This window comes from Oncorhynchus mykiss, chromosome 25 (genome assembly GCF_013265735.2).
Source record: "Oncorhynchus mykiss isolate Arlee chromosome 25, USDA_OmykA_1.1, whole genome shotgun sequence".
Taxonomy (NCBI): Eukaryota; Metazoa; Chordata; class Actinopteri; order Salmoniformes; family Salmonidae; genus Oncorhynchus; species Oncorhynchus mykiss.
The window spans coordinates 47,469,056-47,490,337 of NC_048589.1; positions in this window are offsets into that span (position 1 = coordinate 47,469,056).

The window sequence follows — 21,282 nt, forward strand, 5'->3', positions numbered from 1 at the left end:
TTATATTATGACAGACCAGCTAGATCGATTGTCTCTATTGTATTATGACAGAACAGCTAGATCTACTGTCTCTATTATATTATGACAGACCAGCTAGATCGATTGTCTCTATTGTATTATGACAGAACAGCTAGATCTACTGTCTCTATTATATTTTGACAGACCAGCTAGATTACTGATTCTATTGTATTATGACATACCAGCTAGATCGATTGTCTCTATTGTATTATGACAGAACAGCTAGATCTACTGTCTCTATTATATTATGACAGACCAGCTTGATCTACTGTCTCTATTATATTATTACAGACTAGCTAGAACTACTGTCTCTGTTCTTTTATGACAGACCAGCTAGATCTACTGCCTCTATTGTATTATGACAGACCAGGTAGAACTACTGTCTCTGTTCTTTTATGACAGACCAGCTAGATCTACTGCCTCTATTGTATTATGACAGACCAGCTAGATCTACTGTCTCTGTTCTTTTATGACAGACCAGCTAGATCTACTGCCTCTATTGTATTATGACAGACCAGCTAGATCTACTGTCTCTATTATATTTTGACAGACCAGCTAGATTACTGATTCTATTGTATTATGACATACCAGCTAGATCGATTGTCTCTATTGTATTATGACAGAACAGCTAGATCTACTGTCTCAATTATATTATGACAGACCAGCTTGATCTACTGTCTCTATTATATTATTACAGACTAGCTAGAACTACTGTCTCTGTTCTTTTATGACAGACCAGCTAGATCTACTGCCTCTATTGTATTATGACAGACCAGGTAGAACTACTGTCTCTATTATATTATGACAGAACAGCTAGATCTGCTGTCTCTATTATATTATGGCAGACCAGCTCGATCTACTGCCTCTATTGTATTATGACAGACCAGCTAGATCTACTGTCTCTATGTCTCTATTATATTATGACAGACCAGCTAGAACTACTGTCTCTATTATATTATGACAGAACAGCTAGATCTGCTGTCTCTATTATATTATGGCAGACCAGCTCGATCTACTGTCTCTATTATATTATGACAGACCAGCTAGATTTACTGTCTCTATTATAATATGACAGACCAGCTAGATCTACTGTCTCTATGTCTCTATTATATTATGACAGACCAGCTAGATCTACTGTCTCTATTATATTATGACAGACCAGCTAGATCTACTGTCTCTATTATATTATGACAGACCAGCTAGATCGATTGTCTCTATTGGATTATGACAGAACAGCTAGATCTACTGTCTCTATTATATTATGACAGACCAGCTAGATCTACCTTCTCTATTATAATATGACAGACCAGCTAGATCTACTGTCTCTGTCTCTATTATATTATGACAGACCAGCTAGATCTGCTGTCTCTTTTATGTTATGGCAGACCAGCTCGATCTACTGTCTCTATTATATTATTACAGACTAGCTAGAACTACTGTCTCTGTTCTTTTATGACAGACCAGCTAGATCTACTGCCTCTATTGTATTATGACAGACAAGCTAGATCTACTGTCTCTATGTCTCTATTATATTATGACAGACCAGCTAGAACTACTGTCTCTATTATATTATGACAGAACAGCTAGATCTGCTGTCTCTATTATATTATGGCAGACCAGCTCGATCTACTGTCTCTATTATATTATGACAGACCAGCTAGATCTACTGTCTCTATTATAATATGACAGACCAGCTAGATCTACTGTCTCTATGTCTCTATTATATTATGACAGACCAGCTAGATCTACTGTCTCTATTATATTATAACAGACCAGCTAGATCTACTGTCTCTATTATATTATGACAGACCAGCTAGATTGATTGTCTCTATTGTATTATGACAGAACAGCTAGATCTACTGTCTCTATTATATTATGACAGACCAGCTAGATCTACCTTCTCTATTATAATATGACAGACCAGCTAGATCTACTGTCTCTATGTCTCTATTATATTATGACAGACCAGCTAGATCTACTGTCTCTATTATATTATAACAGACCAGCTAGATCTACTGATTCTATTGTATTATGACATACCAGCTAGATCGATTGTCTCTATTGTATTACGACAGAACAGCTAGATCTACTGTCTCTATTATGACAGACCAGCTAGATCTACTGCCTCTATTGTATTATGACAGACCAGCTAGATCTACTGTCTCTATGTCTCTATTATATTATGACAGACCAGCTAGAACTACTGTCTCTATTATATTATGACAGAACAGCTAGATCTGCTGTCTCTATTATGTTATGGCAGACCAGCTCGATCTACTGTCTCTATTATATTATTACAGACTAGCTAGAACTACTGTCTCTGTTCTTTTATGAAAGACCAGCTAGAACTACTGTCTCTATTATATTATGACAGACCAGCTAGATCTACTGCCTCTATTGTATTATGACAGACCAGCTAGATCTACTGTCTCTATTATAATATGACAGACCAGCTAGATCTACTGTCTCTATGTCTCTATTATATTATGACAGACCAGCTAGATCTACTGTCTCTATTATATTATAACAGACCAGCTAGATCTACTGTCTCTATTATATTATGACAGACCAGCTAGATTGATTGTCTCTATTGTATTATGACAGAACAGCTAGATCTACTGTCTCTATTATATTATGACAGACCAGCTAGATCTACCTTCTCTATTATAATATGACAGACCAGCTCGATCTACTGTCTCTGTCTCTATTATATTATGACAGACCAACTAGATATACTATCTCTATTATATTTTGACAGACCAGCTAGATCTACTGATTCTATTGTATTATGACATACCAGCTAGATCGATTGTCTCTATTGTATTACGACAGAACAGCTAGATCTACTGTCTCTATTATGACAGACCAGCTAGATCTACTGCCTCTATTGTATTATGACAGACCAGCTAGATCTACTGTCTCTATGTCTCTATTATATTATGACAGACCAGCTAGAACTACTGTCTCTATTATATTATGACAGAACAGCTAGATCTGCTGTCTCTATTATGTTATGGCAGACCAGCTCGATCTACTGTCTCTATTATATTATTACAGACTAGCTAGAACTACTGTCTCTGTTCTTTTATGAAAGACCAGCTAGAACTACTGTCTCTATTATATTATGACAGACCAGCTAGATCTACTGCCTCTATTGTATTATGACAGACCAGCTAGATCTACTGTCTCTATGTCTCTATTATATTATGACAGACCAGCTAGAACTACTGTCTCTATTATATTATGGCAGACCAGCTCGATCTACTGTCTCTATTATATTATGACAGACCAGCTAGATCTACTGTCTCTATGTCTCTATTATATTATGACAGACCAGCTAGATCTACCTTCTCTATTATAATATGACAGACCAGCTAGATCTACTGTCTCTGTCTCTATTATATTATGACAGACCAGCTAGATCTACTGTCTCTATTATATTATGACAGACCAGCTAGATCTACTGTCTCTATTATATTATGACAGACCAGCTAGATCTACTGTCTCTATTATATTATTTTTTTATTTTATTTTTTTATTTCACCTTTATTTAACCAGGTAGGCTAGTTGAGAACAAGTTCTCATTTACAACTGCGACCTGGCCAAGATAAGGCATAGCAGTGTGAACAGACAACACAGAGTTACACATGGAGTAAACAATTAACAAGTCAATAACACAGTAGAAAAAAGGGGAGTCTATATATACATTGTGTGCAAAAGGCATGAGAAGGTAGGCAAATAATTACAATTATGCAGATTAACACTGGAGTGATAAATGATCAGATGGTTATGTACAGGTAGAGATATTGGTGTGCAAAAGAGCAGAAAAATAAATAAATAAAAACAGTATGGGGATGAGGTAGGTGAAAATGGGTGGGCTATTTACCAATAGACTATGTACAGCTGCAGCGATCGGTTAGCTGCTCAGATAGCAGATGTTTGAAGTTGGTGAGGGAGATAAAAGTCTCCAACTTCAGCGATTTTTGCAATTCGTTCCAGTCACAGGCAGCAGAGAACTGGAACGAAAGGCGGCCAAATGAGGTGTTGGCTTTAGGGATGATCAGTGAGATACACCTGCTGGAGCGCGTGCTACGGATGGGTGTTGCCATCGTAACCAGTGAACTGAGATAAGGCGGAGCTTTACCTAGCATGGACTTGTAGATGACCTGGAGCCAGTGGGTCTGGCGACGAATATGTAGCGAGGGCCAGCCGACTAGAGCATACAAGTCGCAGTGGTGGGTGGTATAAGGTGCTTTAGTGACAAAACGGATGGCACTGTGATAAACTGCATCCAGTTTGCTGAGTAGAGTGTTGGAAGCAATTTTGTAGATGACATCGCCGAAGTCGAGGATCGGTAGGATAGTCAGTTTTACTAGGGTAAGTTTGGCGGCGTGAGTGAAGGAGGCTTTGTTGCGGAATAGAAAGCCGACTCTTGATTTGATTTTCGATTGGAGATGTTTGATATGGGTCTGGAAGGAGAGTTTAGAGTCTAGCCAGACACCTAGGTACTTATAGATGTCCACATATTCAAGGTCGGAACCATCCAGGGTGGTGATGCTGGTCAGGCGTGCGGGTGCAGGCAGCGAATGGTTGAAAAGCATGCATTTGGTTTTACTAGCGTTTAAGAGCAGTTGGAGGCCACGGAAGGAGTGCTGTATGGCATTGAAGCTCGTTTGGAGGTTAGATAGCACAGTGTCCAAGGACGGGCCGGAAGTATATAGAATGGTGTCGTCTGCGTAGAGGTGGATCAGGGAATCGCCCGCAGCATGAGAAACATCATTGATATATACAGAGAAAAGAGTCGGCCCGAGAATTGAACCCTGTGGCACCCCCATAGAGACTGCCAGAGGACAGACCAGCTAGATCGATTGTCTCTATTGTATTATGACAGAACAGCTAGATCTACCTTCTCTATTATAATATGACAGACCAGCTAGATCTACTGTCTCTGTCTCTATTATATTATGACAGACCAGCTAGATCTGCTGTCTCTATTATGTTATGACAGACCAGCTAGATCTACCTTCTCTATTATAATATGACAGACCAGCTAGATCTACTGTCTCTGTCTCTATTATATTATGACAGACCAGCTAGATCTGCTGTCTCTATTATGTTATGGCAGACCAGCTCGATCTACTGTCTCTATTATATTATTACAGACTAGCTAGAACTACTGTCTCTGTTCTTTTATGACAGACCAGCTAGATCTACTGTCTCTATTATATTATGACAGACCAGCTAGATCTACTGCCTCTATTGTATTATGACAGACCAGCTAGATCTACTGCCTCTATTGTATTATGACAGACAAGCTAGATCTACTGTCTCTATGTCTCTATTATATTATGACAGACCAGCTAGAACTACTGTCTCTATTATATTATGACAGAACAGCTAGATCTGCTGTCTCTATTATATTATGGCAGACCAGCTCGATCTACTGTCTCTATTATATTATGACAGACCAGCTAGATCTACTGTCTCTATTATAATATGACAGACCAGCTAGATCTACTGTCTCTATGTCTCTATTATATTATGACAGACCAGCTAGATCTACTGTCTCTATTATATTATGACAGACCAGCTAGATCTACTGTCTCTATTATATTATGACAGACCAGCTAGATTGATTGTCTCTATTGTATTATGACAGAACAGCTAGATCTACTGTCTCTATTATATTATGACAGACCAGCTAGATCTACCTTCTCTATTATAATATGACAGACCAGCTAGATCTACTGTCTCTGTCTCTATTATATTATGACAGACCAACTAGATATACTATCTCTATTATATTTTGACAGACCAGCTAGATCTACTGATTCTATTGTATTATGACATACCAGCTAGATCGATTGTCTCTATTGTATTACGACAGAACAGCTAGATCTACTGTCTCTATTATGACAGACCAGCTAGATCTACTGCCTCTATTGTATTATGACAGACCAGCTAGATCTACTGTCTCTATGTCTCTATTATATTATGACAGACCAGCTAGAACTACTGTCTCTATTATATTATGACAGAACAGCTAGATCTGCTGTCTCTATTATGTTATGGCAGACCAGCTCGATCTACTGTCTCTATTATATTATTACAGACTAGCTAGAACTACTGTCTCTGTTCTTTTATGAAAGACCAGCTAGAACTACTGTCTCTATTATATTATGACAGACCAGCTAGATCTACTGCCTCTATTGTATTATGACAGACCAGCTAGATCTACTGTCTCTATGTCTCTATTATATTATGACAGACCAGCTAGAACTACTGTCTCTATTATATTATGGCAGACCAGCTCGATCTACTGTCTCTATTATATTATGACAGACCAGCTAGATCTACTGTCTCTATGTCTCTATTATATTATGACAGACCAGCTAGATCTACCTTCTCTATTATAATATGACAGACCAGCTAGATCTACTGTCTCTGTCTCTATTATATTATGACAGACCAGCTAGATCTACTGTCTCTATTATATTATGACAGACCAGCTAGATCTACTGTCTCTATTATATTATGACAGACCAGCTAGATCTACTGTCTCTATTATATTATTTTTTTATTTTATTTTTTTATTTCACCTTTATTTAACCAGGTAGGCTAGTTGAGAACAAGTTCTCATTTACAACTGCGACCTGGCCAAGATAAGGCATAGCAGTGTGAACAGACAACACAGAGTTACACATGGAGTAAACAATTAACAAGTCAATAACACAGTAGAAAAAAGGGGAGTCTATATATACATTGTGTGCAAAAGGCATGAGAAGGTAGGCAAATAATTACAATTATGCAGATTAACACTGGAGTGATAAATGATCAGATGGTTATGTACAGGTAGAGATATTGGTGTGCAAAAGAGCAGAAAAAGAAATAAATAAAAACAGTATGGGGATGAGGTAGGTGAAAATGGGTGGGCTATTTACCAATAGACTATGTACAGCTGCAGCGATCGGTTAGCTGCTCAGATAGCAGATGTTTGAAGTTGGTGAGGGAGATAAAAGTCTCCAACTTCAGCGATTTTTGCAATTCGTTCCAGTCACAGGCAGCAGAGAACTGGAACGAAAGGCGGCCAAATGAGGTGTTGGCTTTAGGGATGATCAGTGAGATACACCTGCTGGAGCGCGTGCTACGGATGGGTGTTGCCATCGTAACCAGTGAACTGAGATAAGGCGGAGCTTTACCTAGCATGGACTTGTAGATGACCTGGAGCCAGTGGGTCTGGCGACGAATATGTAGCGAGGGCCAGCCGACTAGAGCATACAAGTCGCAGTGGTGGGTGGTATAAGGTGCTTTAGTGACAAAACGGATGGCACTGTGATAAACTGCATCCAGTTTGCTGAGTAGAGTGTTGGAAGCAATTTTGTAGATGACATCGCCGAAGTCGAGGATCGGTAGGATAGTCAGTTTTACTAGGGTAAGTTTGGCGGCGTGAGTGAAGGAGGCTTTGTTGCGGAATAGAAAGCCGACTCTTGATTTGATTTTCGATTGGAGATGTTTGATATGGGTCTGGAAGGAGAGTTTAGAGTCTAGCCAGACACCTAGGTACTTATAGATGTCCACATATTCAAGGTCGGAACCATCCAGGGTGGTGATGCTGGTCAGGCGTGCGGGTGCAGGCAGCGAACGGTTGAAAAGCATGCATTTGGTTTTACTAGCGTTTAAGAGCAGTTGGAGGCCACGGAAGGAGTGCTGTATGGCATTGAAGCTCGTTTGGAGGTTAGATAGCACAGTGTCCAAGGACGGGCCGGAAGTATATAGAATGGTGTCGTCTGCGTAGAGGTGGATCAGGGAATCGCCCGCAGCATGAGAAACATCATTGATATATACAGAGAAAAGAGTCGGCCCGAGAATTGAACCCTGTGGCACCCCCATAGAGACTGCCAGAGGACAGACCAGCTAGATCGATTGTCTCTATTGTATTATGACAGAACAGCTAGATCTACCTTCTCTATTATAATATGACAGACCAGCTAGATCTACTGTCTCTGTCTCTATTATATTATGACAGACCAGCTAGATCTGCTGTCTCTATTATGTTATGACAGAATAGCTAGATCTACCTTCTCTATTATAATATGACAGACCAGCTAGATCTACTGTCTCTGTCTCTATTATATTATGACAGACCAGCTAGATCTGCTGTCTCTATTATGTTATGGCAGACCAGCTCGATCTACTGTCTCTATTATGACAGACCAGCTAGATCTACTGCCTCTATTGTATTATGACAGACCAGCTAGATCTACTGTCTCTATGTCTCTATTATATTATGACAGACCAGCTAGAACTACTGTCTCTATTATATTATGACAGAACAGCTAGATCTGCTGTCTCTATTATGTTATGGCAGACCAGCTCGATCTACTGTCTCTATTATATTATTACAGACTAGCTAGAACTACTGTCTCTGTTCTTTTATGAAAGACCAGCTAGAACTACTGTCTCTATTATATTATGACAGACCAGCTAGATCTACTGCCTCTATTGTATTATGACAGACCAGCTAGATCTACTGCCTCTATTGTATTATGACAGACAAGCTAGATCTACTGTCTCTATGTCTCTATTATATTATGACAGACCAGCTAGAACTACTGTCTCTATTATATTATGACAGAACAGCTAGATCTGCTGTCTCTATTATATTATGGCAGACCAGCTCGATCTACTGTCTCTATTATATTATGACAGACCAGCTAGATCTACTGTCTCTATTATAATATGACAGACCAGCTAGATCTACTGTCTCTATGTCTCTATTATATTATGACAGACCAGCTAGATCTACTGTCTCTATTATATTATGACAGACCAGCTAGATCTACTGTCTCTATTATATTATGACAGACCAGCTAGATTGATTGTCTCTATTGTATTATGACAGAACAGCTAGATCTACTGTCTCTATTATGTTATGACAGACCAGCTAGATCTACCTTCTCTATTATAATATGACAGACCAGCTAGATCTACTGTCTCTGTCTCTATTATATTATGACAGACCAACTAGATATACTATCTCTATTATCTTTTGACAGACCAGCTAGATCTACTGATTCTATTATATTATGACATACCAGCTAGATCGATTGTCTCTATTGTATTACGACAGAACAGCTAGATCTACTGTCTCTATTATGACAGACCAGCTAGATCTACTGCCTCTATTGTATTATGACAGACCAGCTAGATCTACTGTCTCTATGTCTCTATTATATTATGACAGACCAGCTAGAACTACTGTCTCTATTATATTATGACAGAACAGCTAGATCTGCTGTCTCTATTATGTTATGGCAGACCAGCTCGATCTACTGTCTCTATTATATTATTACAGACTAGCTAGAACTACTGTCTCTGTTCTTTTATGAAAGACCAGCTAGAACTACTGTCTCTATTATATTATGACAGACCAGCTAGATCTACTGCCTCTATTGTATTATGACAGACCAGCTAGATCTACTGTCTCTATGTCTCTATTATATTATGACAGACCAGCTAGAACTACTGTCTCTATTATATTATGGCAGACCAGCTCGATCTACTGTCTCTATTATATTATGACAGACCAGCTAGATCTACTGTCTCTATGTCTCTATTATATTATGACAGACCAGCTAGATCTACCTTCTCTATTATAATATGACAGACCAGCTAGATCTACTGTCTCTGTCTCTATTATATTATGACAGACCAGCTAGATCTACTGTCTCTATTATATTATGACAGACCAGCTAGATCTACTGTCTCTATTATATTATGACAGACCAGCTAGATCTACTGTCTCTATTATATTATTTTTTTATTTTATTTTTTTATTTCACCTTTATTTAACCAGGTAGGCTAGTTGAGAACAAGTTCTCATTTACAACTGCGACCTGGCCAAGATAAGGCATAGCAGTGTGAACAGACAACACAGAGTTACACATGGAGTAAACAATTAACAAGTCAATAACACAGTAGAAAAAAGGGGAGTCTATATATACATTGTGTGCAAAAGGCATGAGAAGGTAGGCAAATAATTACAATTATGCAGATTAACACTGGAGTGATAAATGATCAGATGGTTATGTACAGGTAGAGATATTGGTGTGCAAAAGAGCAGAAAAATAAATAAATAAAAACAGTATGGGGATGAGGTAGGTGAAAATGGGTGGGCTATTTACCAATAGACTATGTACAGCTGCAGCGATCGGTTAGCTGCTCAGATAGCAGATGTTTGAAGTTGGTGAGGGAGATAAAAGTCTCCAACTTCAGCGATTTTTGCAATTCGTTCCAGTCACAGGCAGCAGAGAACTGGAACGAAAGGCGGCCAAATGAGGTGTTGGCTTTAGGGATGATCAGTGAGATACACCTGCTGGAGCGCGTGCTACGGATGGGTGTTGCCATCGTAACCAGTGAACTGAGATAAGGCGGAGCTTTACCTAGCATGGACTTGTAGATGACCTGGAGCCAGTGGGTCTGGCGACGAATATGTAGCGAGGGCCAGCCGACTAGAGCATACAAGTCGCAGTGGTGGGTGGTATAAGGTGCTTTAGTGACAAAACGGATGGCACTGTGATAAACTGCATCCAGTTTGCTGAGTAGAGTGTTGGAAGCAATTTTGTAGATGACATCGCCGAAGTCGAGGATCGGTAGGATAGTCAGTTTTACTAGGGTAAGTTTGGCGGCGTGAGTGAAGGAGGCTTTGTTGCGGAATAGAAAGCCGACTCTTGATTTGATTTTCGATTGGAGATGTTTGATATGGGTCTGGAAGGAGAGTTTAGAGTCTAGCCAGACACCTAGGTACTTATAGATGTCCACATATTCAAGGTCGGAACCATCCAGGGTGGTGATGCTGGTCAGGCGTGCGGGTGCAGGCAGCGAACGGTTGAAAAGCATGCATTTGGTTTTACTAGCGTTTAAGAGCAGTTGGAGGCCACGGAAGGAGTGCTGTATGGCATTGAAGCTCGTTTGGAGGTTAGATAGCACAGTGTCCAAGGACGGGCCGGAAGTATATAGAATGGTGTCGTCTGCGTAGAGGTGGATCAGGGAATCGCCCGCAGCATGAGAAACATCATTGATATATACAGAGAAAAGAGTCGGCCCGAGAATTGAACCCTGTGGCACCCCCATAGAGACTGCCAGAGGACAGACCAGCTAGATCGATTGTCTCTATTGTATTATGACAGAACAGCTAGATCTACCTTCTCTATTATAATATGACAGACCAGCTAGATCTACTGTCTCTGTCTCTATTATATTATGACAGACCAGCTAGATCTGCTGTCTCTATTATGTTATGACAGAATAGCTAGATCTACCTTCTCTATTATAATATGACAGACCAGCTAGATCTACTGTCTCTGTCTCTATTATATTATGACAGACCAGCTAGATCTGCTGTCTCTATTATGTTATGGCAGACCAGCTCGATCTACTGTCTCTATTATATTATTACAGACTAGCTAGAACTACTGTCTCTGTTCTTTTATGACAGACCAGCTAGATCTACTGTCTCTATTATATTATGACAGACCAGCTAGATCTACTGCCTCTATTGTATTATGACAGACCAGCTAGATCTACTGCCTCTATTGTATTATGACAGACAAGCTAGATCTACTGTCTCTATGTCTCTATTATATTATGACAGACCAGCTAGAACTACTGTCTCTATTATATTATGACAGAACAGCTAGATCTGCTGTCTCTATTATATTATGGCAGACCAGCTCGATCTACTGTCTCTATTATATTATGACAGACCAGCTAGATCTACTGTCTCTATTATAATATGACAGACCAGCTAGATCTACTGTCTCTATGTCTCTATTATATTATGACAGACCAGCTAGATCTACTGTCTCTATTATATTATGACAGACCAGCTAGATCTACTGTCTCTATTATATTATGACAGACCAGCTAGATTGATTGTCTCTATTGTATTATGACAGAACAGCTAGATCTACTGTCTCTATTATGTTATGACAGACCAGCTAGATCTACCTTCTCTATTATAATATGACAGACCAGCTAGATCTACTGTCTCTGTCTCTATTATATTATGACAGACCAACTAGATATACTATCTCTATTATCTTTTGACAGACCAGCTAGATCTACTGATTCTATTGTATTATGACATACCAGCTAGATCAATTGTCTCTATTGTATTACGACAGAACAGCTAGATCTACTGTCTCTATTATGACAGACCAGCTAGATCTACTGCCTCTATTGTATTATGACAGACCAGCTAGATCTACTGTCTCTATGTCTCTATTATATTATGACAGACCAGCTAGAACTACTGTCTCTATTATATTATGACAGAACAGCTAGATCTGCTGTCTCTATTATGTTATGGCAGACCAGCTCGATCTACTGTCTCTATTATATTATTACAGACTAGCTAGAACTACTGTCTCTGTTCTTTTATGAAAGACCAGCTAGAACTACTGTCTCTATTATATTATGACAGACCAGCTAGATCTACTGCCTCTATTGTATTATGACAGACCAGCTAGATCTACTGTCTCTATGTCTCTATTATATTATGACAGACCAGCTAGAACTACTGTCTCTATTATATTATGGCAGACCAGCTCGATCTACTGTCTCTATTATATTATGACAGACCAGCTAGATCTACTGTCTCTATGTCTCTATTATATTATGACAGACCAGCTAGATCTACCTTCTCTATTATAATATGACAGACCAGCTAGATCTACTGTCTCTGTCTCTATTATATTATGACAGACCAGCTAGATCTACTGTCTCTATTATATTATGACAGACCAGCTAGATCTACTGTCTCTATTATATTATGACAGACCAGCTAGATCTACTGTCTCTATTATATTATTTTTTTATTTTATTTTTTTATTTCACCTTTATTTAACCAGGTAGGCTAGTTGAGAACAAGTTCTCATTTACAACTGCGACCTGGCCAAGATAAGGCATAGCAGTGTGAACAGACAACACAGAGTTACACATGGAGTAAACAATTAACAAGTCAATAACACAGTAGAAAAAAGGGGAGTCTATATATACATTGTGTGCAAAAGGCATGAGAAGGTAGGCAAATAATTACAATTATGCAGATTAACACTGGAGTGATAAATGATCAGATGGTTATGTACAGGTAGAGATATTGGTGTGCAAAAGAGCAGAAAAAGAAATAAATAAAAACAGTATGGGGATGAGGTAGGTGAAAATGGGTGGGCTATTTACCAATAGACTATGTACAGCTGCAGCGATCGGTTAGCTGCTCAGATAGCAGATGTTTGAAGTTGGTGAGGGAGATAAAAGTCTCCAACTTCAGCGATTTTTGCAATTCGTTCCAGTCACAGGCAGCAGAGAACTGGAACGAAAGGCGGCCAAATGAGGTGTTGGCTTTAGGGATGATCAGTGAGATACACCTGCTGGAGCGCGTGCTACGGATGGGTGTTGCCATCGTAACCAGTGAACTGAGATAAGGCGGAGCTTTACCTAGCATGGACTTGTAGATGACCTGGAGCCAGTGGGTCTGGCGACGAATATGTAGCGAGGGCCAGCCGACTAGAGCATACAAGTCGCAGTGGTGGGTGGTATAAGGTGCTTTAGTGACAAAACGGATGGCACTGTGATAAACTGCATCCAGTTTGCTGAGTAGAGTGTTGGAAGCAATTTTGTAGATGACATCGCCGAAGTCGAGGATCGGTAGGATAGTCAGTTTTACTAGGGTAAGTTTGGCGGCGTGAGTGAAGGAGGCTTTGTTGCGGAATAGAAAGCCGACTCTTGATTTGATTTTCGATTGGAGATGTTTGATATGGGTCTGGAAGGAGAGTTTAGAGTCTAGCCAGACACCTAGGTACTTATAGATGTCCACATATTCAAGGTCGGAACCATCCAGGGTGGTGATGCTGGTCAGGCGTGCGGGTGCAGGCAGCGAACGGTTGAAAAGCATGCATTTGGTTTTACTAGCGTTTAAGAGCAGTTGGAGGCCACGGAAGGAGTGCTGTATGGCATTGAAGCTCGTTTGGAGGTTAGATAGCACAGTGTCCAAGGACGGGCCGGAAGTATATAGAATGGTGTCGTCTGCGTAGAGGTGGATCAGGGAATCGCCCGCAGCATGAGAAACATCATTGATATATACAGAGAAAAGAGTCGGCCCGAGAATTGAACCCTGTGGCACCCCCATAGAGACTGCCAGAGGACAGACCAGCTAGATCGATTGTCTCTATTGTATTATGACAGAACAGCTAGATCTACCTTCTCTATTATAATATGACAGACCAGCTAGATCTACTGTCTCTGTCTCTATTATATTATGACAGACCAGCTAGATCTGCTGTCTCTATTATGTTATGACAGAATAGCTAGATCTACCTTCTCTATTATAATATGACAGACCAGCTAGATCTACTGTCTCTGTCTCTATTATATTATGACAGACCAGCTAGATCTGCTGTCTCTATTATGTTATGGCAGACCAGCTCGATCTACTCTCTCTATTATATTATTACAGACTAGCTAGAACTACTGTCTCTGTTCTTTTATGACAGACCAGCTAGATCTACTGTCTCTATTATATTATGACAGACCAGCTAGATCTACTGCCTCTATTGTATTATGACAGACCAGCTAGATCTACTGCCTCTATTGTATTATGACAGACAAGCTAGATCTACTGTCTCTATGTCTCTATTATATTATGACAGACCAGCTAGAACTACTGTCTCTATTATATTATGACAGAACAGCTAGATCTGCAGTCTCTATTATATTATGGCAGACCAGCTCGATCTACTGTCTCTATTATATTATGACAGACCAGCTAGATCTACTGTCTCTATTATAATATGACAGACCAGCTAGATCTACTGTCTCTATGTCTCTATTATATTATGACAGACCAGCTAGATCTACTGTCTCTATTATATTATGACAGACCAGCTAGATCTACTGTCTCTATTATATTATGACAGACCAGCTAGATTGATTGTCTCTATTGTATTATGACAGAACAGCTAGATCTACTGTCTCTATTATATTATTTTTTTATTTTATTTTTTTATTTCACCTTTATTTAACCAGGTAGGCTAGTTGAGAACAAGTTCTCATTTACAACTGCGACCTGGCCAAGATAAGGCATAGCAGTGTGAACAGACAACACAGAGTTACACATGGAGTAAACAATTAACAAGTCAATAACACAGTAGAAAAAAGGGGAGTCTATATATACATTGTGTGCAAAAGGCATGAGAAGGTAGGCAAATAATTACAATTATGCAGATTAACACTGGAGTGATAAATGATCAGATGGTTATGTACAGGTAGAGATATTGGTGTGCAAAAGAGCAGAAAAATAAATAAATAAAAACAGTATGGGGATGAGGTAGGTGAAAATGGGTGGGCTATTTACCAATAGACTATGTACAGCTGCAGCGATCGGTTAGCTGCTCAGATAGCAGATGTTTGAAGTTGGTGAGGGAGATAAAAGTCTCCAACTTCAGCGATTTTTGCAATTCGTTCCAGTCACAGGCAGCAGAGAACTGGAACGAAAGGCGGCCAAATGAGGTGTTGGCTTTAGGGATGATCAGTGAGATACACCTGCTGGAGCGCGTGCTACGGATGGGTGTTGCCATCGTAACCAGTGAACTGAGATAAGGCGGAGCTTTACCTAGCATGGACTTGTAGATGACCTGGAGCCAGTGGGTCTGGCGACGAATATGTAGCGAGGGCCAGCCGACTAGAGCATACAAGTCGCAGTGGTGGGTGGTATAAGGTGCTTTAGTGACAAAACGGATGGCACTGTGATAAACTGCATCCAGTTTGCTGAGTAGAGTGTTGGAAGCAATTTTGTAGATGACATCGCCGAAGTCGAGGATCGGTAGGATAGTCAGTTTTACTAGGGTAAGTTTGGCGGCGTGAGTGAAGGAGGCTTTGTTGCGGAATAGAAAGCCGACTCTTGATTTGATTTTCGATTGGAGATGTTTGATATGGGTCTGGAAGGAGAGTTTAGAGTCTAGCCAGACACCTAGGTACTTATAGATGTCCACATATTCAAGGTCGGAACCATCCAGGGTGGTGATGCTGGTCAGGCGTGCGGGTGCAGGCAGCGAACGGTTGAAAAGCATGCATTTGGTTTTACTAGCGTTTAAGAGCAGTTGGAGGCCACGGAAGGAGTGCTGTATGGCATTGAAGCTCGTTTGGAGGTTAGATAGCACAGTGTCCAAGGACGGGCCGGAAGTATATAGAATGGTGTCGTCTGCGTAGAGGTGGATCAGGGAATCGCCCGCAGCATGAGAAACATCATTGATATATACAGAGAAAAGAGTCGGCCCGAGAATTGAACCCTGTGGCACCCCCATAGAGACTGCCAGAGGACAGACCAGCTAGATCGATTGTCTCTATTGTATTATGACAGAACAGCTAGATCTACCTTCTCTATTATAATATGACAGACCAGCTAGATCTACTGTCTCTGTCTCTATTATATTATGACAGACCAGCTAGATCTGCTGTCTCTATTATGTTATGACAGACCAGCTAGATCTACCTTCTCTATTATAATATGACAGACCAGCTAGATCTACTGTCTCTGTCTCTATTATATTATGACAGACCAGCTAGATCTGCTGTCTCTATTATGTTATGGCAGACCAGCTCGATCTACTGTCTCTATTATATTATTACAGACTAGCTAGAACTACTGTCTCTGTTCTTTTATGACAGACCAGCTAGATCTACTGTCTCTATTATATTATGACAGACCAGCTAGATCTACTGCCTCTATTGTATTATGACAGACCAGCTAGATCTACTGCCTCTATTGTATTATGACAGACAAGCTAGATCTACTGTCTCTATGTCTCTATTATATTATGACAGACCAGCTAGAACTACTGTCTCTATTATATTATGACAGAACAGCTAGATCTGCTGTCTCTATTATATTATGGCAGACCAGCTCGATCTACTGTCTCTATTATATTATGACAGACCAGCTAGATCTACTGTCTCTATTATAATATGACAGACCAGCTAGATCTACTGTCTCTATGTCTCTATTATATTATGACAGACCAGCTAGATCTACTGTCTCTATTATATTATGACAGACCAGCTAGATCTACTGTCTCTATTATATTATGACAGACCAGCTAGATTGATTGTCTCTATTGTATTATGACAGAACAGCTAGATCTACTGTCTCTATTATATTATGACAGACCAGCTAGATCTACCTTCTCTATTATAATATGACAGACCAGCTAGATCTACTGTCTCTGTCTCTATTATATTATGACAGACCAACTAGATATACTATCTCTATTATATTTTGACAGACCAGCTAGATCTACTGATTCTATTGTATTATGACATACCAGCTAGATCGATTGTCTCTATTGTATTACGACAGAACAGCTAGATCTACTGTCTCTATTATGACAGACCAGCTAGATCTACTGCCTCTATTGTATTATGACAGACCAGCTAGATCTACTGTCTCTATGTCTCTATTATATTATGACAGACCAGCTAGAACTACTGTCTCTATTATATTATGACAGAACAGCTAGATCTGCTGTCTCTATTATGTTATGGCAGACCAGCTCGATCTACTGTCTCTATTATATTATTACAGACTAGCTAGAACTACTGTCTCTGTTCTTTTATGAAAGACCAGCTAGAACTACTGTCTCTATTATATTATGACAGACCAGCTAGATCTACTGCCTCTATTGTATTATGACAGACCAGCTAGATCTACTGTCTCTATGTCTCTATTATATTATGACAGACCAGCTAGAACTACTGTCTCTATTATATTATGGCAGACCAGCTCGATCTACTGTCTCTATTATATTATGACAGACCAGCTAGATCTACTGTCTCTATGTCTCTATTATATTATGACAGACCAGCTAGATCTACCTTCTCTATTATAATATGACAGACCAGCTAGATCTACTGTCTCTGTCTCTATTATATTATGACAGACCAGCTAGATCTACTGTCTCTATTATATTATGACAGACCAGCTAGATCTACTGTCTCTATTATATTATGACAGACCAGCTAGATCTACTGTCTCTATTATATTATTTTTTTATTTTATTTTTTTATTTCACCTTTATTTAACCAGGTAGGCTAGTTGAGAACAAGTTCTCATTTACAACTGCGACCTGGCCAAGATAAGGCATAGCAGTGTGAACAGACAACACAGAGTTACACATGGAGTAAACAATTAACAAGTCAATAACACAGTAGAAAAAAGGGGAGTCTATATATACATTGTGTGCAAAAGGCATGAGAAGGTAGGCAAATAATTACAATTATGCAGATTAACACTGGAGTGATAAATGATCAGATGGTTATGTACAGGTAGAGATATTGGTGTGCAAAAGAGCAGAAAAAGAAATAAATAAAAACAGTATGGGGATGAGGTAGGTGAAAATGGGTGGGCTATTTACCAATAGACTATGTACAGCTGCAGCGATCGGTTAGCTGCTCAGATAGCAGATGTTTGAAGTTGGTGAGGGAGATAAAAGTCTCCAACTTCAGCGATTTTTGCAATTCGTTCCAGTCACAGGCAGCAGAGAACTGGAACGAAAGGCGGCCAAATGAGGTGTTGGCTTTAGGGATGATCAGTGAGATACACCTGCTGGAGCGCGTGCTACGGATGGGTGTTGCCATCGTAACCAGTGAACTGAGATAAGGCGGAGCTTTACCTAGCATGGACTTGTAGATGACCTGGAGCCAGTGGGTCTGGCGACGAATATGTAGCGAGGGCCAGCCGACTAGAGCATACAAGTCGCAGTGGTGGGTGGTATAAGGTGCTTTAGTGACAAAACGGATGGCACTGTGATAAACTGCATCCAGTTTGCTGAGTAGAGTGTTGGAAGCAATTTTGTAGATGACATCGCCGAAGTCGAGGATCGGTAGGATAGTCAGTTTTACTAGGGTAAGTTTGGCGGCGTGAGTGAAGGAGGCTTTGTTGCGGAATAGAAAGCCGACTCTTGATTTGATTTTCGATTGGAGATGTTTGATATGGGTCTGGAAGGAGAGTTTAGAGTCTAGCCAGACACCTAGGTACTTATAGATGTCCACATATTCAAGGTCGGAACCATCCAGGGTGGTGATGCTGGTCAGGCGTGCGGGTGCAGGCAGCGAACGGTTGAAAAGCATGCATTTGGTTTTACTAGCGTTTAAGAGCAGTTGGAGGCCACGGAAGGAGTGCTGTATGGCATTGAAGCTCGTTTGGAGGTTAGATAGCACAGTGTCCAAGGACGGGCCGGAAGTATATAGAATGGTGTCGTCTGCGTAGAGGTGGATCAGGGAATCGTCCGCAGCATGAGAAACATCATTGATATATACAGAGAAAAGAGTCGGCCCGAGAATTGAACCCTGTGGCACCCCCATAGAGACTGCCAGAGGACAGACCAGCTAGATCGATTGTCTCTATTGTATTATGACAGAACAGCTAGATCTACCTTCTCTATTATAATATGACAGACCAGCTAGATCTACTGTCTCTGTCTCTATTATATTATGACAGACCAGCTAGATCTGCTGTCTCTATTATGTTATGACAGACCAGCTAGATCTACCTTCTCTATTATAATATGACAGACCAGCTAGATCTACTGTCTCTGTCTCTATTATATTATGACAGACCAGCTAGATCTGCTGTCTCTATTATGTTATGGCAGACCAGCTCGATCTACTGTCTCTATTATATTATTACAGACTAGCTAGAACTACTGTCTCTGTTCTTTTATGACAGACCAGCTAGATCTACTGTCTCTATTATATTATGACAGACCAGCTAGATCTACTGCCTCTATTGTATTATGACAGACCAGCTAGATCTACTGCCTCTATTGTATTATGACAGACAAGCTAGATCTACTGTCTCTATGTCTCTATTATATTATGACAGACCAGCTAGAACTACTGTCTCTATTATATTATGACAGAACAGCTAGATCTGCTGTCTCTATTATATTATGGCAGACCAGCTCGATCTACTGTCTCTATTATATTATGACAGACCAGCTAGATCTACTGTCTCTATTATAATATGACAGACCAGCTAGATCTACTGTCTCTATGTCTCTATTATATTATGACAGACCAGCTAGATCTACTGTCTCTATTATATTATGACAGACCAGCTAGATCTACTGTCTCTATTATATTATGACAGACCAGCTAGATTGATTGTCTCTATTGTATTATGACAGAACAGCTAGATCTACTGTCTCTATTATATTATGACAGACCAGCTAGATCTACCTTCTCTATTATAATATGACAGACCAGCTAGATCTACTGTCTCTGTCTCTATTATATTATGACAGACCAACTAGATATACTATCTCTATTATATTTTGACAGACCAGCTAGATCTACTGATTCTATTGTATTATGACATACCAGCTAGATCGATTGTCTCTATTGTATTACGACAGAACAGCTAGATCTACTGTCTCTATTATGACAGACCAGCTAGATCTACTGCCTCTATTGTATTATGACAGACCAGCTAGATCTACTGTCTCTATGTCTCTATTATATTATGACAGACCAGCTAGAACTACTGTCTCTATTATATTATGACAGAACAGCTAGATCTGCTGTCTCTATTATGTTATGGCAGACCAGCTCGATCTACTGTCTCTATTATATTATTACAGACTAGCTAGAACTACTGTCTCTGTTCTTTTATGAAAGACCAGCTAGAACTACTGTCTCTATTATATTATGACAGACCAGCTAGATCTACTGCCTCTATTGTATTATGACAGACCAGCTAGATCTACTGTCTCTATGTCTCTATTATATTATGACAGACCAGCTAGAACTACTGTCTCTATTATATTATGGCAGACCAGCTCGATCTACTGTCTCTATTATATTATGACAGACCAGCTAGATCTACTGTCTCTATGTCTCTATTATATTATGACAGACCAGCTAGATCTACCTTCTCTATTATAATATGACAGACCAGCTAGATCTACTGTCTCTGTCTCTATTATATTATGACAGACCAGCTAGATCTACTGTCTCTATTATATTATGACAGACCAGCTAGATCTACTGTCTCTATTATATTATGACAGACCAGCTAGATCTACTGTCTCTATGTCTCTATTATATTATGACAGACCAGCTAGATCTACTGTCTCTATTATATTATGACAGACCAGCTAGATCTACTGTCTCTATTATATTATTTTTTATTTTTATTTTTTTATTTTACCT